Raw genomic sequence first — 15851 nt, forward strand, 5'->3', positions numbered from 1 at the left:
TTTCCTCTCTGTTAGGGCTGTGGCGAAACTCTCCAGCTTCCCAAACCCTGGGCAGAGACCTGAATATAGATTAAGTATTTGTTTATTTATTTACTTATGGGATAGAATTCGCACCATTTTAAGGTGTAGAAATCAGTGTTTTTTGGCGCAATCACCACCTCTATCTAATTCCAGATCATTTCCATGACCTGAGAAAGAAAGCCCCTGAGTCATCGTCCAAATTCTCTTTGTCCCTCAGCTTAAGAATCAGGAACACGCCTTCTGTTTCTATGGATTTGCATACTCTGGATATTTCATATAAATGAAATAAAAAAAAATGTGTGTTGTTTTGTGTCATTTTTCACAATAGGTAAATAGGGAAAATGACCCCATTGTTTAACAATTTGCGGATGCATAATCAAAATGTGACCTATCAAGGCGGGGCTCGGTGGCTCCCACCTGTAATCCCAGCACTTTGGGAAGCTGAGGCAAGTGAATTGCAAGTCAAACACGTCCCTTCCGCCTATGAGCCTGTAAAACCAAAAGCAAGCTAGTTGCTTCTTAGATACAATAGGGGTACAGGTATTGGGTAAATACAACTGTTCCAAATGGGATAATTTGGCCAAAACAAAGGGCCTACAGGGCCCATGCTAGCCCCAAATTCAGTGAGGAAGTCCAATCTTAAAGGTCCAAAATGATCTCCTTTGACTCCATGTCTCACATCTGGGTCATGCTGATGCAGGAGGTGGGTTCCCGTGGTCTTGGGCATCCAGGATCCCTAAAATCCCCACGTGTCCAGCAGGCTGTCCCTTAGACATGGCTCCATGATTTAGTGTTTTGCAGGGCATGCAGCAGGCATGGGCTTCCCCCATAACAAGTGCAGTGGGTCACTCAGGACTGAGCACTCACAGGCAGAGTCATTGGCAGAGAGCTGCAGTATCTACAGGTCCCATCACCAGCCCCAAGACCCAGAGGGAAGCTGGCCTGAATGCCCCACTGTGTCTCTGCACCCCAGTGAGCCAGTGTCCAGGGGCCTCCCCTTCCTGGTTAGAAGGCACAGGTCAAATGAGCTTCCAGAGCTGCAGAACAGGGTCACGTTCTCTCCAACCTTAGTCACTAGGGGGCACAGCTGGGCTGAGAGGGAAGGTTTCTTGTAGACATCTGGAGAGAAAAGAGTTTTTGATTGTAGAGCACAAGACATGCTAACACTATGCACAGGGCAGGAACAAAATATTTTTTTTCTTTGTACTGAGGAGTACTCTGCATGTCTGCTGGCGTCTGTCTTCATCTCAGTTTTATCTGTAGGATACTGACTGTGTGTGTGTGTGTTTGTGTGTTTGTGTGTCTGTGTTGTATGTGTGTCTGCCTAGCTGGCTGCCAGTCATAGGCTTTGTTTTCCTTGACCGACTTTCTTTCTGCTTGTGTCTCTGCATTACTGAGGAAGAAGTGCGTGAAGAAGCATGTGAAGTTTGTTCATCGTGTGTGAAGATGATGCTTATGTGTCCCTAGCAGCCATATAAGATTTGGGCTTCTTCTGGAACATGAAACTATTGACTTTGAGTTTCCTCAGAAAACATAGTGCTGGCCTTGGACTTCCTATCCTGAAACTCCAAGTCTATTTCCTAAGCTAATGCATGGAAAAGTGCTAGAATCTCCATAGGATCTGCAAGACCTCTATAGAATCTCCATGGCACCTCCACGGGACCTCCATAGGATCTCCACAGGACTTTCATAGGACTTCCACAGGTTCTCCTAGGACCTCCACAGGACCTCCATAGACTCTCAATAGGACCTCCATGGGACCTCCATAGGATCTCTATAAGACTTTCATAGGACCTCCATAGGTTCTCCATAGGACCTCCACAGGACCTCCATAGAATCTCAATAGGACCTATCCACAGGACCTCCATAGAATCTCAATAGGACCTATCCACAGGACCTCCACAGAATCTCAATAGGACCTCTATGGGACCTCCATAGGATTTTAATAGGACCTCCATAGGACCTCCACAGGACCTCCATAGGTTCTCCATAGGACCTCCATGGGACCTCCCTAGAATCTCAATAGGATTTCCACAGGACCTCCACAGAATCTCAACAGGACCTCCATAGGATCTCCATAGGGCTTTCATAGGACCTCCATAGTTCTCCATAGGACCTCCACAGGACCTCCATAGGATTCCATAAGACATCCACAGGACCTCCATAGGTTCTCCACAGGGCCTCCATAGGACCTCCACGGGACCTCCCTGGGATCTTCATAGGATCTCCATAGGACCTCCATAGCATCTCCATAGGATCTTCACAGGACCTCCATAGGTTCTTCATAAGATCTCCATAGAGTTGCCACATGATCTGCCACCAGCCGGCGTCCCCTACACCCCGAGATGCTGGAAATGACCACTTGGTGATAGTGGTTATGGATTTCCTACAGGAGGATGTGTGAAACCACGTTCCTGGGCAACTCTGCAGAGTTCCAATCTCAATTCAAATCCTCCAGGGGCCAGGCTGGAGTGGGTTTCTGGTGTGTCACTGTGTCTCATCGCACAGAATGGGGGCTTCTGCAGTGTTAATGGGAAACCTGCCCAGAGATAGAGGCAGGGATTGGAGTTATGCTGCCACAATCCATGAAGTGTTAAGCTGAGGAAACCGGCTAAGCTTGAACTGTAGCGTTGGACAGGAGACAATGATAAGAAGCGCTCTGGGATAGAATGGTGTGGATTTGTCCATCGTGTGTGAAGAGGAAGATGCTGAGGAAATGAAAGCTCTTCCATTCTGTGACTTGGTTGACAAGAGGAACCAACAGGGCCATCACAGGAGCAGTGACCCCATGGGGGAAGGAGACGGAAGGAGGTGTGTTTAAGACAGTTAACTGAGTCAGAGAGAGAAGCAGAACCTCCAGTACCTGGAAAGTGTGGTTTGTTTCTCCCAAACTTCCTCCTTCTGACTTCTTTATTTCTCTACGTAGCAGCACCTTCTCTTCATTTCTCCATCAAAGCCTCTGAGCTGTTTGAGTTCCTCATATATTCTGATGATCAAACCCTTGTTAGAGGAATAGGTAACGAATGTTTCTCCCTGCTTCTGTAGGTCATGACACTGTTGGTTGTTCCCTGAGCTCTGCAGAAGCTTTTTAGTTTGATATACCCATTTGTCTACTTTTGCATTTGTTTTCTATGCTTTTAAGGTTTTATTGATAGAATGTTTGCTTGAAGCATTTCCTCTGTGTTTTCTTCTACAGTTCCATAGTTTCAGGTCTTGCTTTAGGTCTTATTCCGTCTTGAGTAGATTTTGTATATCGTGAGAGACAGAGGTTGCGTTTTGTTTCTCTGCATATGGATATCCAGTTATGCCAGAAGCATTTATTGAAGAGACTGTCCTTTCCCCAATATATGTTCTTGGCATGTTTTTTGATAATTAGTTGGCTGCCAATTTCTGGATTTATTTATAGGTTCTTTGCTCTATTCCATTGTCTATGTGTTTGTTTTTAAGCCAGTGCCTTGCTGTTTTGGTTGCTACAGCTTTGTAGTGTATTTTGAAGTCAGGTAGTGTGATGTCTCCAGCTTTGTTCTTTTTTCTCTAAATTGTGTTGGCTATTTTGGGTATTTTATGGCTCTATATGAATTTTAGAATTTTTTAATATTTTGGTGAAGAATGACACTGGTATGTTGACAGGAATTACAATGAATCTGTAGATTGCTCTGGGTACTACGGTCCTTTTAATAAATATTTATTCTTTGAATGTATGAACAAGAGGTATCTTTACAGTTTTTTCCTGTCCTCTTTAATTTTTTTTTTTAATCAGAACTTTATAATTTTTTTGTAGAGGTTTTTACCTTGTCGGATAAATTTATTAGCATGTCTTTTATTGCTTGTGGCTATTATAAATGGGATTTAATTCATGAGTTCTTTTTCACCCAGTTCTTTTCTTCAAGGTCAAGCATCATGTAAGTTCCCATCTAGGAATGGAATCTGGAATGAGCGGCAGCTCCATGCAAATGCCTTTCTCTGATTTCCACTTCAGAGGAGTCCAGGAGGTGACTAGGCACATGGAGCATTGTCACATTTGGAACCAAGCCCTGTGAGATCCCTAAACCACCACCTGATTGGGTTGAACCTCATGTCTGAAATAACCCCAGGGCCATGTTGGTGTCCTTCATCCCAGTTCCGGTGGTTTCAACATAATAAAATCAGAAAGTTATATGGCCACTTAAAAATGTCAATTGCATGTCATGTAGTACTGCACAAGGGGTGTCCTCTTCTGAGGCCCATTCTTACCTGGGTAGTGGCTCATTGTCTGCCTGGACTCAGGTGAGGCTCATCAGGCAGGTTGGGGTCATGTTGTGAATGAAACACAAAAGTCAACCTGTGAGATCATTGCTCTGATAGATCAAGAGCCACCTTGTTTGCCATTTAGTGGCCAGTGCAGCCTGTGGCTTTCACCACCGCACTTCAATCTCAGCTCCCTAATGGCATGACAAATAAAGATAGATAGGTAAGAAAACAGAGATATGCCATTCCCCGGTTAAATCTCTAAGACAAAAATTAACAGATGCTGTCAAGGATGTGGAGAGAAGAAACCTTGTACCTTGGTGGGAACGTTGTTAGTGCAGCCAATATGGAAACAGTGTGGAGGTTCCTCAAGAAACTGAAAGTAGAACCACCACGCCATCCAGTAATCACACAGTTGGGTATATTTCCAAAAGAAAGAAAATCAGTATAGCAAAGAGGTGTCTGCATCGCCATGTTTATTGCTGCAGTATTCACAATAACCAAGATACGGAATCAACCTATGTCCATCAATGAATGAATGGATAAGGAACATGTGGTCTACATACACAATGAAATAATATTCAGCCAAAAAAAGAAGGAAATTGTACCATGTTCAGCAACATAGATGAATCTGGAAGACATTAGGTAAAGTGAAATAAGCCAGGCCCAGAAAGCGGAACATTGCATGTTCTCACACATGCGAGAGCTACAAAACTGGGCCTCGTGATGGCAGAGTGTAGAATGGTGGTCAACAGAGGGCTGACAAAGGAGTGTGGAGGAGGGGGATGGAGAGAGGTTGGTGGATGGGTGCAGAAATACAGGTGGAGAGAAGGAGTAAGTTCCTGGGCCCGAGAGCTCAGTAGGGTGACCACAGTTAGCAACAAATTATTGTATATTCCACATGAGCTAGAAGTGAAGATTTGAAATGTTCTCAACACAGAAATTATAAATGTTTGCCAGGTGCAGTGGCTCACACCTGAAATCCCAGCACCTTGGGAGGCCTAGGCGGGTGGATCGCCTAAGGTCAGTATTTCGAGACTAGCCTGGGCAACATGGTGAAACCCCATCTCCAATAGAAATACAAAAATTAGCCAGGCATTTTGGTGCACACCTGTAATCCTAGCTACACGGGAGGCTGAGAGAGGAGAACCGCTTGAACCTGGGAGACATAGGTTGCATTGAGCCAAGATCGCGCCCCTGCACTCCAGCCTGGGCAACAGTGAAAGACTCGGTCTGAAAAAAAAAATATGTATATATAAATGTTTGGGGTGATGGTGTCCTGGGAACCTTTATTGGATCATTACACATTGCATGCATGAATCAGATTACCACATGCTCCCAAGAAATATATGATTATTCTCTATCAAGTTAAAAAGTGTACTATAGACCAATAATTTGAAGTGGATTGTAGGTCACCAAATGAAAGTCAGCGTTCCAGTGCCCGTGTCCAGCGCCCTTGTGATTTCCATGTTGAACAGAACCTTCCGGTATTTCCTGATGTGTAACCACTATTTTGGATTACATAGAGTTATCTACTTCCTTTATTTATGGGGTCTATTTTGAGTTTGCCTCCCTACAAAATAAATGTTGCCTCCTTTTGAGCTTCATGTGCTGAAATAGCCATGCACGGCTTCTTTTTATACTCTTGTTTTTTTTTTTTTTTTTTTTGAGACGGAGTCTCGCTCTGTCGCCCAGGCTGGAGTGCAGTGGCGCGATCTCGGCTCACTGCAAGCTCCGCCTCCTGGGTTCACGCCATTCTCCTGCCTCAGCCTCCCGAGTAGCTGGGACTACAGGCACCCACAACCGCTCGCCCGGCTAGTTTTTTTTTTTTTTTTTTTAGTAGAGACGGGGTTTCACCGTGGTCTCGATCTCCTGACCTTGTGATCCGCCCGCCTCGGCCTCCCAAAGTGCTGGGATTACAGGCGTGAGCCACCGCGCCCGGCCTACTCTTGTTTCTTTACTCAACCTCATGATCGAAGGTTGGTTTGCGTTACTCTTTGTAGATTTCGTCTGTGCCTTTGCATGTCCTCATAGTATCCCATGGTGGAATTGAACCGCACTTGTTTCTTTTGTTTTAGATGTATTTTTGGGCTTTATGGCTGGTGTCTAATATGAGCACCAGTCCTGTCCATGTTGTTGTGAATGAAACTTCACCATGCGAACACATTTTCCTCTAGGTTCTGTACTTTATGTTCATAGCTGTGTGTCTCTCTTTTTAGTTACGTACTTCTGATATTCTCCCCAAATTGATTGAAGTAATTTGCAGTCCTACTACATGGATGTACTGGATTTCTAAGTCAGCCCTACTACCTATGACTTTGATGTTGTCATTTTCGTCATGCGAAATGAATACCTCAACATTGATCCCTATCTTCAGGAATGATCGGCAGATAGTCCAGAAAGCATAGGCTGTAGATTTTCTTCCAGAATGTCCTGGGATCATCAGATCTGTCCCTGAGGCTCCATGTCTCTGAATGGTGTATTGTCCTCTCTGCTGTTCACCTGCTGGCTGCATCTTGGGGGCTTCTCTGGTTGTGCTGAACCTCAAATAACAGAATCCCGAGGACCACCAGGATCAAGCCAGCCATGCCCATGCGGATGAGATTCTCCACTGTGTAATCCTGTGGGTGTGAGGCTGGGGATGGTAGAAGAAGAGATCTCAGAGGTCAAGGCAGATCAACATCACCCGAGACCCCTGGATACCCAGCCAGGGCACCCCCCATCTCCCGTTGAGAGACCCTGACCCTCTGTGCCAGTCCCATAACTGAGAGCATCTCCTCACTCACCAGTCTTGGGGTCTGACTTGTTTTGTGATGGGCTGAGGGTCTTAGCTCCTCCTGAGAATGAAAACAGAGGGAGAGAGCCCTGAGCCAGCCTCTCCCCTGGGCTCTGCGTTCTTACTCTTCCAGGCCTCATGACGTGGCTTTTCACGGAGTTTCTCAATAAACCCTCCCTCTCCTGGAGCTGGGTTCCCTCCAGTCTCCTCATGGAACTAGTTCAGTTTTCCTGTGTTCTATGAATTTAAACATTGCTCCTGAGTCATCTTGGGGAGAGTTTTCCTACAGCTCTGACAGTCATGATTCTGCAAGGAAAGTGGTCCCCAGTACAGAGGTCACTGAGCCCTGTGTGCCGTCTGTGCAGCCTGGGACACAGGAGCATATAAGCCGATTGCCCCCGAGATGAGAGTTTCACAGATCTATCAGTGGAGGACCCAGGTTGCATGGATGAGGGGTTTGTCCTCAGAGGCTCCTGAATGTCAGGAGCACAAAGTAGTGAAAGTCTGGGGCTGCCTCCTTTTCACTCCAGCTCAGCCACTACCCCTGGGTTTCACCTTCCATTTAATCTTTAGGTAGCTAATTATTCATATAGGCAGCAACAGGTAGAATGTGATACACAGAAAAACATAAACACAAATAGAAATCTATTTTATATATATGGTGTACCCTAAAAACTCTCTCTGCTTTCTGAACAAACATCTGAAACCACAATAGTGGAAATTTACCAGTCACAGGGATAGTTTTAGATGTATGGGTAGAGATCTATATTTATGTGTGAGTATATATTATCTGTATACATATACAGATAACTAGGTTTTAATGTCACATAAGATGTCGGTGTGACACATGTGTATGTGCAGAGATGGTGAAAGAGAGAGAGGGAGTTCAGCTGCATGGTGTAGGTTGATTACTTGATGTAGATGAGAAGCAGGCAGGTCTGGGCTGAGCTGTGTCATCAGTGAAGGTCACACTTGGAGGTGACACTGAAGCTGATTCCTCAGTAGGAAAAAGAGCCAGGAAGGAGGCGTGTGGAGACCCAGACAGGGAGCATCAGAGGCTCCAGAAAGGGCAGGTCCCAGCAAGGTCTCAGCCTGTTCTTCAGAGAGGAATGACCGCTTGTCTGTGGGGTGGAGGGGAAGGCAGAGGAGGAGGGGAGCTGAGCTTTGGGGCTTTGGTGGATTGAGACTAGGCCAGGATGAACTGCCCAGGAAAGGGCGGCCCCAGCATGTCTCTGTCTCTCCCTCCCTCTGAGATCTGGAAAGTGCTGTCGGGTTTCAGGGAGTAGTGCCAGTCACTTGACTTTTTCTTAAAAGATAAGCCCTACCCCCTCCATAGCAAACGTCCAGAACAAAGGAAGTCCACATTTCTACCTGAGGTTTACCAAACCTAGGGAGTGCGTAAGATCAGGGCTGTTACAAAACTGGGTGAGAATGAAAAACAGGCGATGATGCAAATCTACTTTCGCCAGCTTGCACACAAAAAGGCCAGTATGAGATTAAAAACCCAAATAAAAAATGTGGTCAGTGGAGCAGAAGAGGAGCCGTGCACAGTCCCTGAGCTGCTGCGGGAGCAGCTGCGGGTCCCTGTGACGCTCAGGTGTGCGCTGAGTGCCGGGGAGCTGCCAGGGGAGACAAGGTGAGGGTCAGGTGGCACCTGAATTCTTCTCCCTCCAGGAGGGCGTCTGCTGGGGGTTGGGACCCAGAGCTCTGATTCTGAGGTGGAGACATGAGGAGGGGAGCGGGTGGGGCCTCCGTCTTCCACCTTCAGTCTAATCTCATCTCCTCCAAGGTTCACCCCTGTGTCCTCCCAGCCCTCCCTGCTCTTTACCCTACTGGGACTTCAGGTGTGGGAGCCAGGGGTGGGAGGTCCCCGTCTATTTCCACCCTCCCATGGGCTGGATTCTCCCCCTTCATTCCCCTGTTTTCTAGTGTCCCAGAGCTCTCCTGGGTGCAGAGCCTGAGCTGAGCCTTTGAGCTCAGAGAAGACAGGGTCAGGGCCCTCACCTGAGACCACGAGCTCCAGGAGGTCACTCGCCTGACCCTGAGGGGTTGAGGGGCTGGTCCTCAGGACCTCTGGGGTCAGACAGGGAGGTGAGGGCTGAGGCTGCCTTGCTCCCCACATGAACCCAGCTGCTTTTCCCCTAGGCTGGGCCCCAACACCTCCCTCTGCCTTGAACCCCCCACTCCTCACCAGCCCAGCCTCAGAGTCCTTGGGACACAAGCCTGTCCTTGAGGGGAGGGGAATGGGAATCTTTAGGAGACTCAGACTGCCCTGGGGGAGGCCGCGCTCCCCAAGAGGCCTCAGTGACTCACCAGGGGTGGATGGTGGCCCTGTGGGTGGGGGCTGGAGTCTCCAGAGGGTCCTGCAAGGAGCACAGGAGGCGGGTGAGGGGCTGGGGCCGTCCATGGAGTGCACCCTTCCACTCCCACTCTCCTCATCCGCCCAGTGGATCCCCGGGAACCATTCCTCTGCCCACCGTACCTTCTGCATGCCAGGCAAGGAGAACGGGTGGCCATGCCTAGGAGAAGCTCTGTTGGCCTCTCCCCTCTGAGGGCTGCGTCCCCTCTGGCTAAGCCTCCCTCACTCCATCCCAGCTGAGATCTCCCGGGGCCTGGGCCTGAGCTGAGCCTTTGAGCTCAGAGGGGACAGGATCAGGGCCCTCACCTGAGACCACGAGCTCCAGGGGGTCACTGGGGTGAGACAGCAGGTAGGGGTTGGAGCTGAGTGAGCTGTAGCACCTGTAGGTCCCCGCGTGGGCTGAGGTCACAGGACCCATGGGGAATTCAGCCTGGTACTGCTGAGCTTGGTGCTTTGATCTCAGATGCAGCGGGGGATGGGCTGCCCCCTCCTTGGTCAGAAGGAAAGTGTGGAACTGCCCCCATGACTGACACAGCAGGGTCACGTTCTCTCCTGAAGTCACCGTGGGACCCGGCTGCACCGAGAGGGAGATCACATCATAGAACTGTCCTGGAGAGAAGACGGATGGGTGAGGGGCTCCCACCTTGATCTGAGCTGAGACCTCCCCAGGCCTCTCTCTGGGGCCCTCAGTCTCTCTGTCTCTGTTTTCTCTGAGTCTCCCCCTCCCCCCATCCCCTGTCTCTGTCTCTCCCTCCATTGGTGCCCCCACCCCTCATCCTGGCCATCAACACCTGGGTTCCCCTGGCAGGGCCTGTGCAGAGCCTGGGTCCCTGACTGAACCCGCTGGGCTCCTCACTTGAGATCAGGATGTCCAGGGGGTCACTGGGGGCCGACCACTCGGAGGAGAGATTGTGTGCACCGTAGCATCTGTACTGGCCCCCGTGGGAGCCCCTCATAGGGCTCAGGGTGAAGTTGGCCTGGGAGAGCCCAGCCTGGTGCTGCCGGCCAGGGCGCTGGAGGAAGTCACGTTCCCCTCCTTGTACAGAGCAAATCTGTCGTAGCCGGCATCAGAGCCACACTGGAGGGTCAGGTTCTCTCCAGGGACCACAATGGGGCCCTGCAGGGTCAGGAGGGAGGGCTTCCTAGACACGCCTGGAGGGAAAGAGGAGTTGGAACTTGGAGGGCTGGTTCCTCCCCGCTTCTTCCTTCTCCTGTCCTGGCCCTGCAGGTCTCACTGTCTCTCACACTCTGAGTCTCTGACCCCAGGGCCTCCTTCTCACCTTGGAGTCATTTCCGAGGAGTGGGGTCTCCCTAGCCCTGGCCCCTGTGCCTGATCCTTCCTCCTCTCCCTGAGAGCCGGGACCTCACAGCAAACACACCGGTGCCTTCCGGAGTCCTCCCCTTCCAGGTGAGGGTGGCCGAGGCCTCCTCCTCCCATGTCAGAGCCTCCCCATGGGGTCTCCCTCCCGCCTGCAGCCCGTCCATCCACACATCACTCTGGGTCCTTTCCAGATTCAGTCACCAGCCAGACTCCCCACAGCCTGTCAGCTGCCCCGAAAGTGGATTAGAGAAGGCCGTGGTCCCTCACCTGAGGCCAGAAGCTCCAGGGGGTCACTGGGGTGGGACCACACCTGGGGGGTGTTCCTATAATAGTAATAGCATCTGAACGTCCACCTGTGGCTGGGGGTCACGGGGCCCACAGGGAACAGGGCCTGGTACCACCCACTGTGGAGCTGCTGTGAGTCCAGGGTCCGGGGGAGCCTGTGTTCTCCTTCCTCAATCAGAACAAAATGCTGATATCCCTGCTGTGAGCCACATTGGAGGGTCACGTTCCCTCCTGAGGCCACCACAGGGCTGGGCAGGGCTGAGAGGGTGGGTTTGCTGTAGGCTCCTAGGAGAGAAGGAGGCACCGTGTTTAATGGGCTCCCACCTCCCACATCATCCCCAGGGCTGGGCTGTGAGAGGGATACGCCCCTGAGAGCCGACCCCCTTCCTGAGGGCAGAGCCTGGGGCTGGGACCCCTGAGTGTCCTCTCACCTGTCACCACCAGCTCCAGGGGGTCGCTGAGCTCTGACCGGCCTGCATGGCTGAGATAGTAACAGCGAAATCTCCCTGCATGGCGCTCTGTCATGAATGGGGTGGAGAATCTGGCCTTGTTCCTGGGCTCCAGTGGTTTCTGTGTGTCCCAGGGCTCTGTGCTTCCCTCTTTATCCAGACGGTACTCCTGGGCCTCCAGGGTCCCCCGACACCATATGGTCACGGGGCTCCCCCAGATGATCACAGAGCCTGGCTCAGCCCAGAGGGTGGGTTTGGGGAGGGGCCCTGGAAGGAAATCAGAGGCTGGATTCCAAGACATCCCCACACTCAGATCCCAGCTCCCAGCCCCAGGACCCCCCGTCATCGCCATCAGTCACCCAGAACTGCAGTCTCTTCCCCCAGCTGCCCATGGGTGGCCCCTGTCCTTAGTGAGGAGGAGGGACCTGGGACAGCTGGGGACACACTCACCTGCCTGCACGTGGGTCCTGGTGTCCAGACTCAGCCCTGGAAGAGAGTTCCCTGTGAGGGATTTGCCCCTGAAGCCTGAGCAGACCCTCCTCACCCTGGTGCCTCCCGAGCTTTTGAGGTCTCCTGATGGACCAGGGCTTGTGTGTGGGGTGGGGTCCCTCCAAGACTCGGATCTCCACCTCCCCATCTTGAAATCTCACCGAGGCAGAGCAGGGCTGTGAGGGCGGGGGTCATGGCGTCTCTTCCCAGTGACCCCGGGCTCTGCAGATGGATGAACCCTCGGTGCTGGCAGGACAGAGACACACACAGGGTGTGGCCGCTCGGAGGCTGGGTCCTTCTTGTCATGGGATTGTCTCATCCTCAGCCCACAGGAAGGGGAACTGCCCTCCCCTGGAGCCTGGCTCTCATTTCCCCAGGGCTGAGGTGGGGGCAGGCACCAGGCTCTCTGCAGACATTTCATATAGAAATGGGGTCTCCCTGTCCCTGGGTCACTGTCTGCCTGATTTATCTTTATCTCACTGAGGGCCGGAACACAACAGCAAATAGACCCGGTGCCTTCCTGAGTAAGCCCCTTTCAGGCGAGGGCGACTGTGGGCTCCTCTTCCCTCTCAGAGCCTCCCCATGGGGTCTGCCTCCCTCCTCCAGCCCGTCCATCGGCTCAGCGTTGCGGGGTCCTTACCATGGCAGTCGTCTCTCCAGCCCTGGAGATGCTTCAGGGAAGATGCAGGTCCATGCTGCAGCAGACCCAGGTCAGCAGAGACGCACCTGACACCGGGCTGTGCAGCCCAGGCTGAGCTGCGTGTGGCAGTGAGAACACAGGAGAAATGCAGGGTCTACCGTGGTGGCTCACGCCTGGAATCCCAGCACTTCAGGAGGCTGAGGCGGGTGATGGCTTGAGGCCAGGAGCTTCAGACAGTCCTGGACAACATACTGTGATCCTGTCTCTACAGAAAAGAAAAAAGTGAGTTGGGCATGGAGGCTCATGACTGTGGTCCCTGCTACTCGGGAGGCTGAGGTGGGAGGATCACTTGGGCCTGGGAGGCGGAGGCTGCAGGGAGCTGTGATCACCCCTCGGCAATCCAGTCTGGGCGACAGAGCAAGATCCTGTCTGAAAAGGAGAAATGCAGGGAATATAGAGAATAAAACATATATATATATATAAATATATATATACACACATATATATACTATATGTACAATATATATATCATATATAATTATATATAGTATATATAATATATATATACACACAGTCCTTGGAGTGTATGTTTCCTTCTTACCAAACAGTCCCTCTCTTGTACTTCCCCTTTTTCCCTTGTTGCAGCATCACCCACCCCCCTGGGAATGAGGCTCTGAGTCAGTCCTGCCTCCTCAGTGCCCCTTGTGTCCTTGGCCGTCCTTCAGCGCCTCCGTCCACGTTCAGGATTTTCAGAACAGTTTGTTAGGTCTGTAATCTGCTTCCGGGGGAGGGGAGCTGATTTGTGTTTAATTCCTGATTATCATCCAGGGTTTATGTGACTTTGGACATTAATGTCACCTCTGAGCCTGTTGTCATGAACCCCACTCATCACAGTGGCTGTGGGGTCAGTGGTGCCCAGGACACGGGAGGCTCAGCCATGGTGAATTTCCAGACCAGTTCAGACCGGAGGGTGGGACGGGAGAGGATCCTGGTCCAGAGCAGTTCAGACCGGAGGGTGGGACGGGAGAGGATCCTGGTGTTGGGCTCCACAGTCGAGGAGGATGATTGACGCCCCCACTCAAGAGCCGACATCGGCTCCAAATACCAAGAAATGCTCCTTGTGACACGTCTGAAATACGCAGATCACCATAGCCACAGGCACAGAAAGAGAAAGAAAAGTTCCCAACATTGAGACGCGTACCCTGCAATGAACAGAGTTCAAAGCTGAGTGGCCACAGGTGTCGGGACCACCCAGGGTCACTAGGGAGGAGGAGGTTCCCACCTCCGTGTGGGACAGAAGAGGAACCCCGGGTCCTCCCAGGCAGTGAGGGGTCAGGGCTCTGGGTGGGGCTGGAAGCTGTGGCTCCCCCTCCCCTGTGTGTGTGGACAGGCGCTGGGGGGTCTCTGCTCACTCACTGGAGTCCACGCTCAGCTCTCAGCCCCTCCCCTGTGTGTGAGAAACAGATTCAGTCCACGGTGCTCAGATGTGGGCGTCTGCCCCACAGGTGAGTGTGAGGCTGGCGTTGGTCCCATCCCTGCCGGGCACAATCTTGAGCTGAGGCTAAGTTTGGGAGAGTGGGGCAGGAGCAGCGGCATCAATTCCCTTCATCAGGCTGATGCCTGGACAGCCCTGGGAGAAACCCTTTATGAAAGGCCAGGTGCGCGGGAGGAGAGCCGCCCCACAGGAATGACAACCATATGAGGAAAATATAGGCAGCTGGTGAAATGCATTAGACAGACATTGTGAAGCTGAAAAATAGCAAATTGAATTAATACCATTGAAAAGTAATTTAATAAATATATACACCTACTATGTAGTCATAAAGTGAAAAATTTGACCAGGCGTGGTAGCTCATGCCTGTAATCCCAGCACTTTGGGAGGCCAAGGTGGGTGGATCACCTGAGGTCAGGAGTTTGAGACCAGCCTGGCCAACATGGTGAAACCTCGTCTCTACTAAAAATAAAAAAACAATTAGCCGGGTGTGGTGGTGCACACCTGTAATCCCAGCTACTTGGGAGGCTGAGGCAGGCGAATCACTGGAACCCAGGAGGCGGAGGTTGCAGTGAGCTGAGATGGCGCCACTGCACTCCAGCCTGGGCCACACAGCAAGACTCTGTTTCAAAAAAATAAAAATAAAATAGAAAAAGTAAACAACTTCTAAAGTGATTCAAGCCCTAGAAGGGTTCAAATGAACATGAGACCAAAGGAAGTAAATAAGAAGGAGGAGGGGATTTGTGAGAACACATTTTAAATGGTCCATTTTCAAAGCATGGACCTTCTCAGCACTGGCAGCCAGTCTGCGGATTTAACAAACCGCAGGGCTCATGCTCCCAGCAAATCACAGTAAATGAACAGAATGTAGAGCGGGGGTCAGCCCATAAAAGGGAAAAAACGTTTCGTTACTGGGAAATTACAAGTTAAGCGGGGAAGGGGACGAGATATATAACCTTATAAGGGGGATAATGAAACTCAGGGGAAGTCTGGGAAGATTGTAACCTCATAGTACTGGACCAGTGAGGAAGTGAGGGAGGGACTTGCGTGCTAGGAGATAAATTACCTGCTGTGACTGCCCCAGGTGTGCCTGCCTAGCAGACGCCCAATCTTGCAAGACCCTATTAAAAGTCTCAGGTTCAGGCCGGGCGCGGTGGCTCACGCCTGTAATTCCAGCACTCTGGGAGGCGAGGTAGGCGGATCACGAGGTCAGGAGATCGAGACCATCCTGGCGAACACGGTGAAACCCCTTCTCTACTAAAAAAATACAAAAAACTAGCCGGGCGAGGTGGCGGCACCTGTAGTCCCACCTACTCGGGAGGCTGAGGCAGGAGAATGGTGTAAACCCTGGAGGCGGAGCTTGCAGTGAGCTGAGATCTGGCCACTGCACTCCAGCCTGGGTGACAGAGTGAGATTCCGTCTCAAACAGACAAACAAAAAGTCTCGCTTTTGCTGTTGCCCGTGCCTCTGAGTGCATTCTTTGGGTTTTCAGGGGTGAGTGTGTTTCTCACACTGACTGTCCAGCTCCACCCCATCCTGGGCTGTGGGTCCTTCATGGCAGTGTCTGTTCCCCTGAGCCCCAGCCCCTTCCCAGCCCCTTCCTGTTACCACTGAAACTGCAGGGCCCCCATCTGCACCCCAGGTGCACCCCCTCTTCCTGTCACTGAGGTTTTCTTCCTGGATGTCAGCAGCTGGGCTGGACCTGGGGGAGGACAGAGAGTGTGGTGGGCGGGGAGTGTGGGAGTCTGGGGTCTTTGGGCAGAATTACCTCCTCTGAAGGCCTCTGTCTCTG

The 15851-nt window shown here is 51.3% G+C and overlaps 1 protein-coding gene and 1 pseudogene across 2 annotated transcripts in view; both read right to left on the bottom strand.

Annotated features, from left to right (window-relative positions):
* Positions 1–15851, bottom strand: part of LOC126943321 (leukocyte immunoglobulin-like receptor subfamily B member 5) — a 51630-nt gene that overhangs the window by 20261 nt on the left and 15518 nt on the right. The window lies entirely within an intron of this gene.
* LOC126943323 (leukocyte immunoglobulin-like receptor subfamily A member 6) lies at positions 6953–12256 on the bottom strand (annotated as a pseudogene). The gene is made up of 8 exons (XR_007721735.1): positions 12089–12256; positions 11889–11924; positions 11421–11705; positions 10972–11274; positions 10240–10535; positions 9690–9992; positions 9338–9387; positions 6953–8145 (listed from the first exon to the last, which is right to left on the bottom strand). The product of XR_007721735.1 is annotated as a leukocyte immunoglobulin-like receptor subfamily A member 6 (transcript).

This window comes from Macaca thibetana, chromosome 19 (assembly GCF_024542745.1).
Source record: "Macaca thibetana thibetana isolate TM-01 chromosome 19, ASM2454274v1, whole genome shotgun sequence".
In the NCBI taxonomy this organism is placed as follows: domain Eukaryota; kingdom Metazoa; phylum Chordata; class Mammalia; order Primates; family Cercopithecidae; genus Macaca; species Macaca thibetana.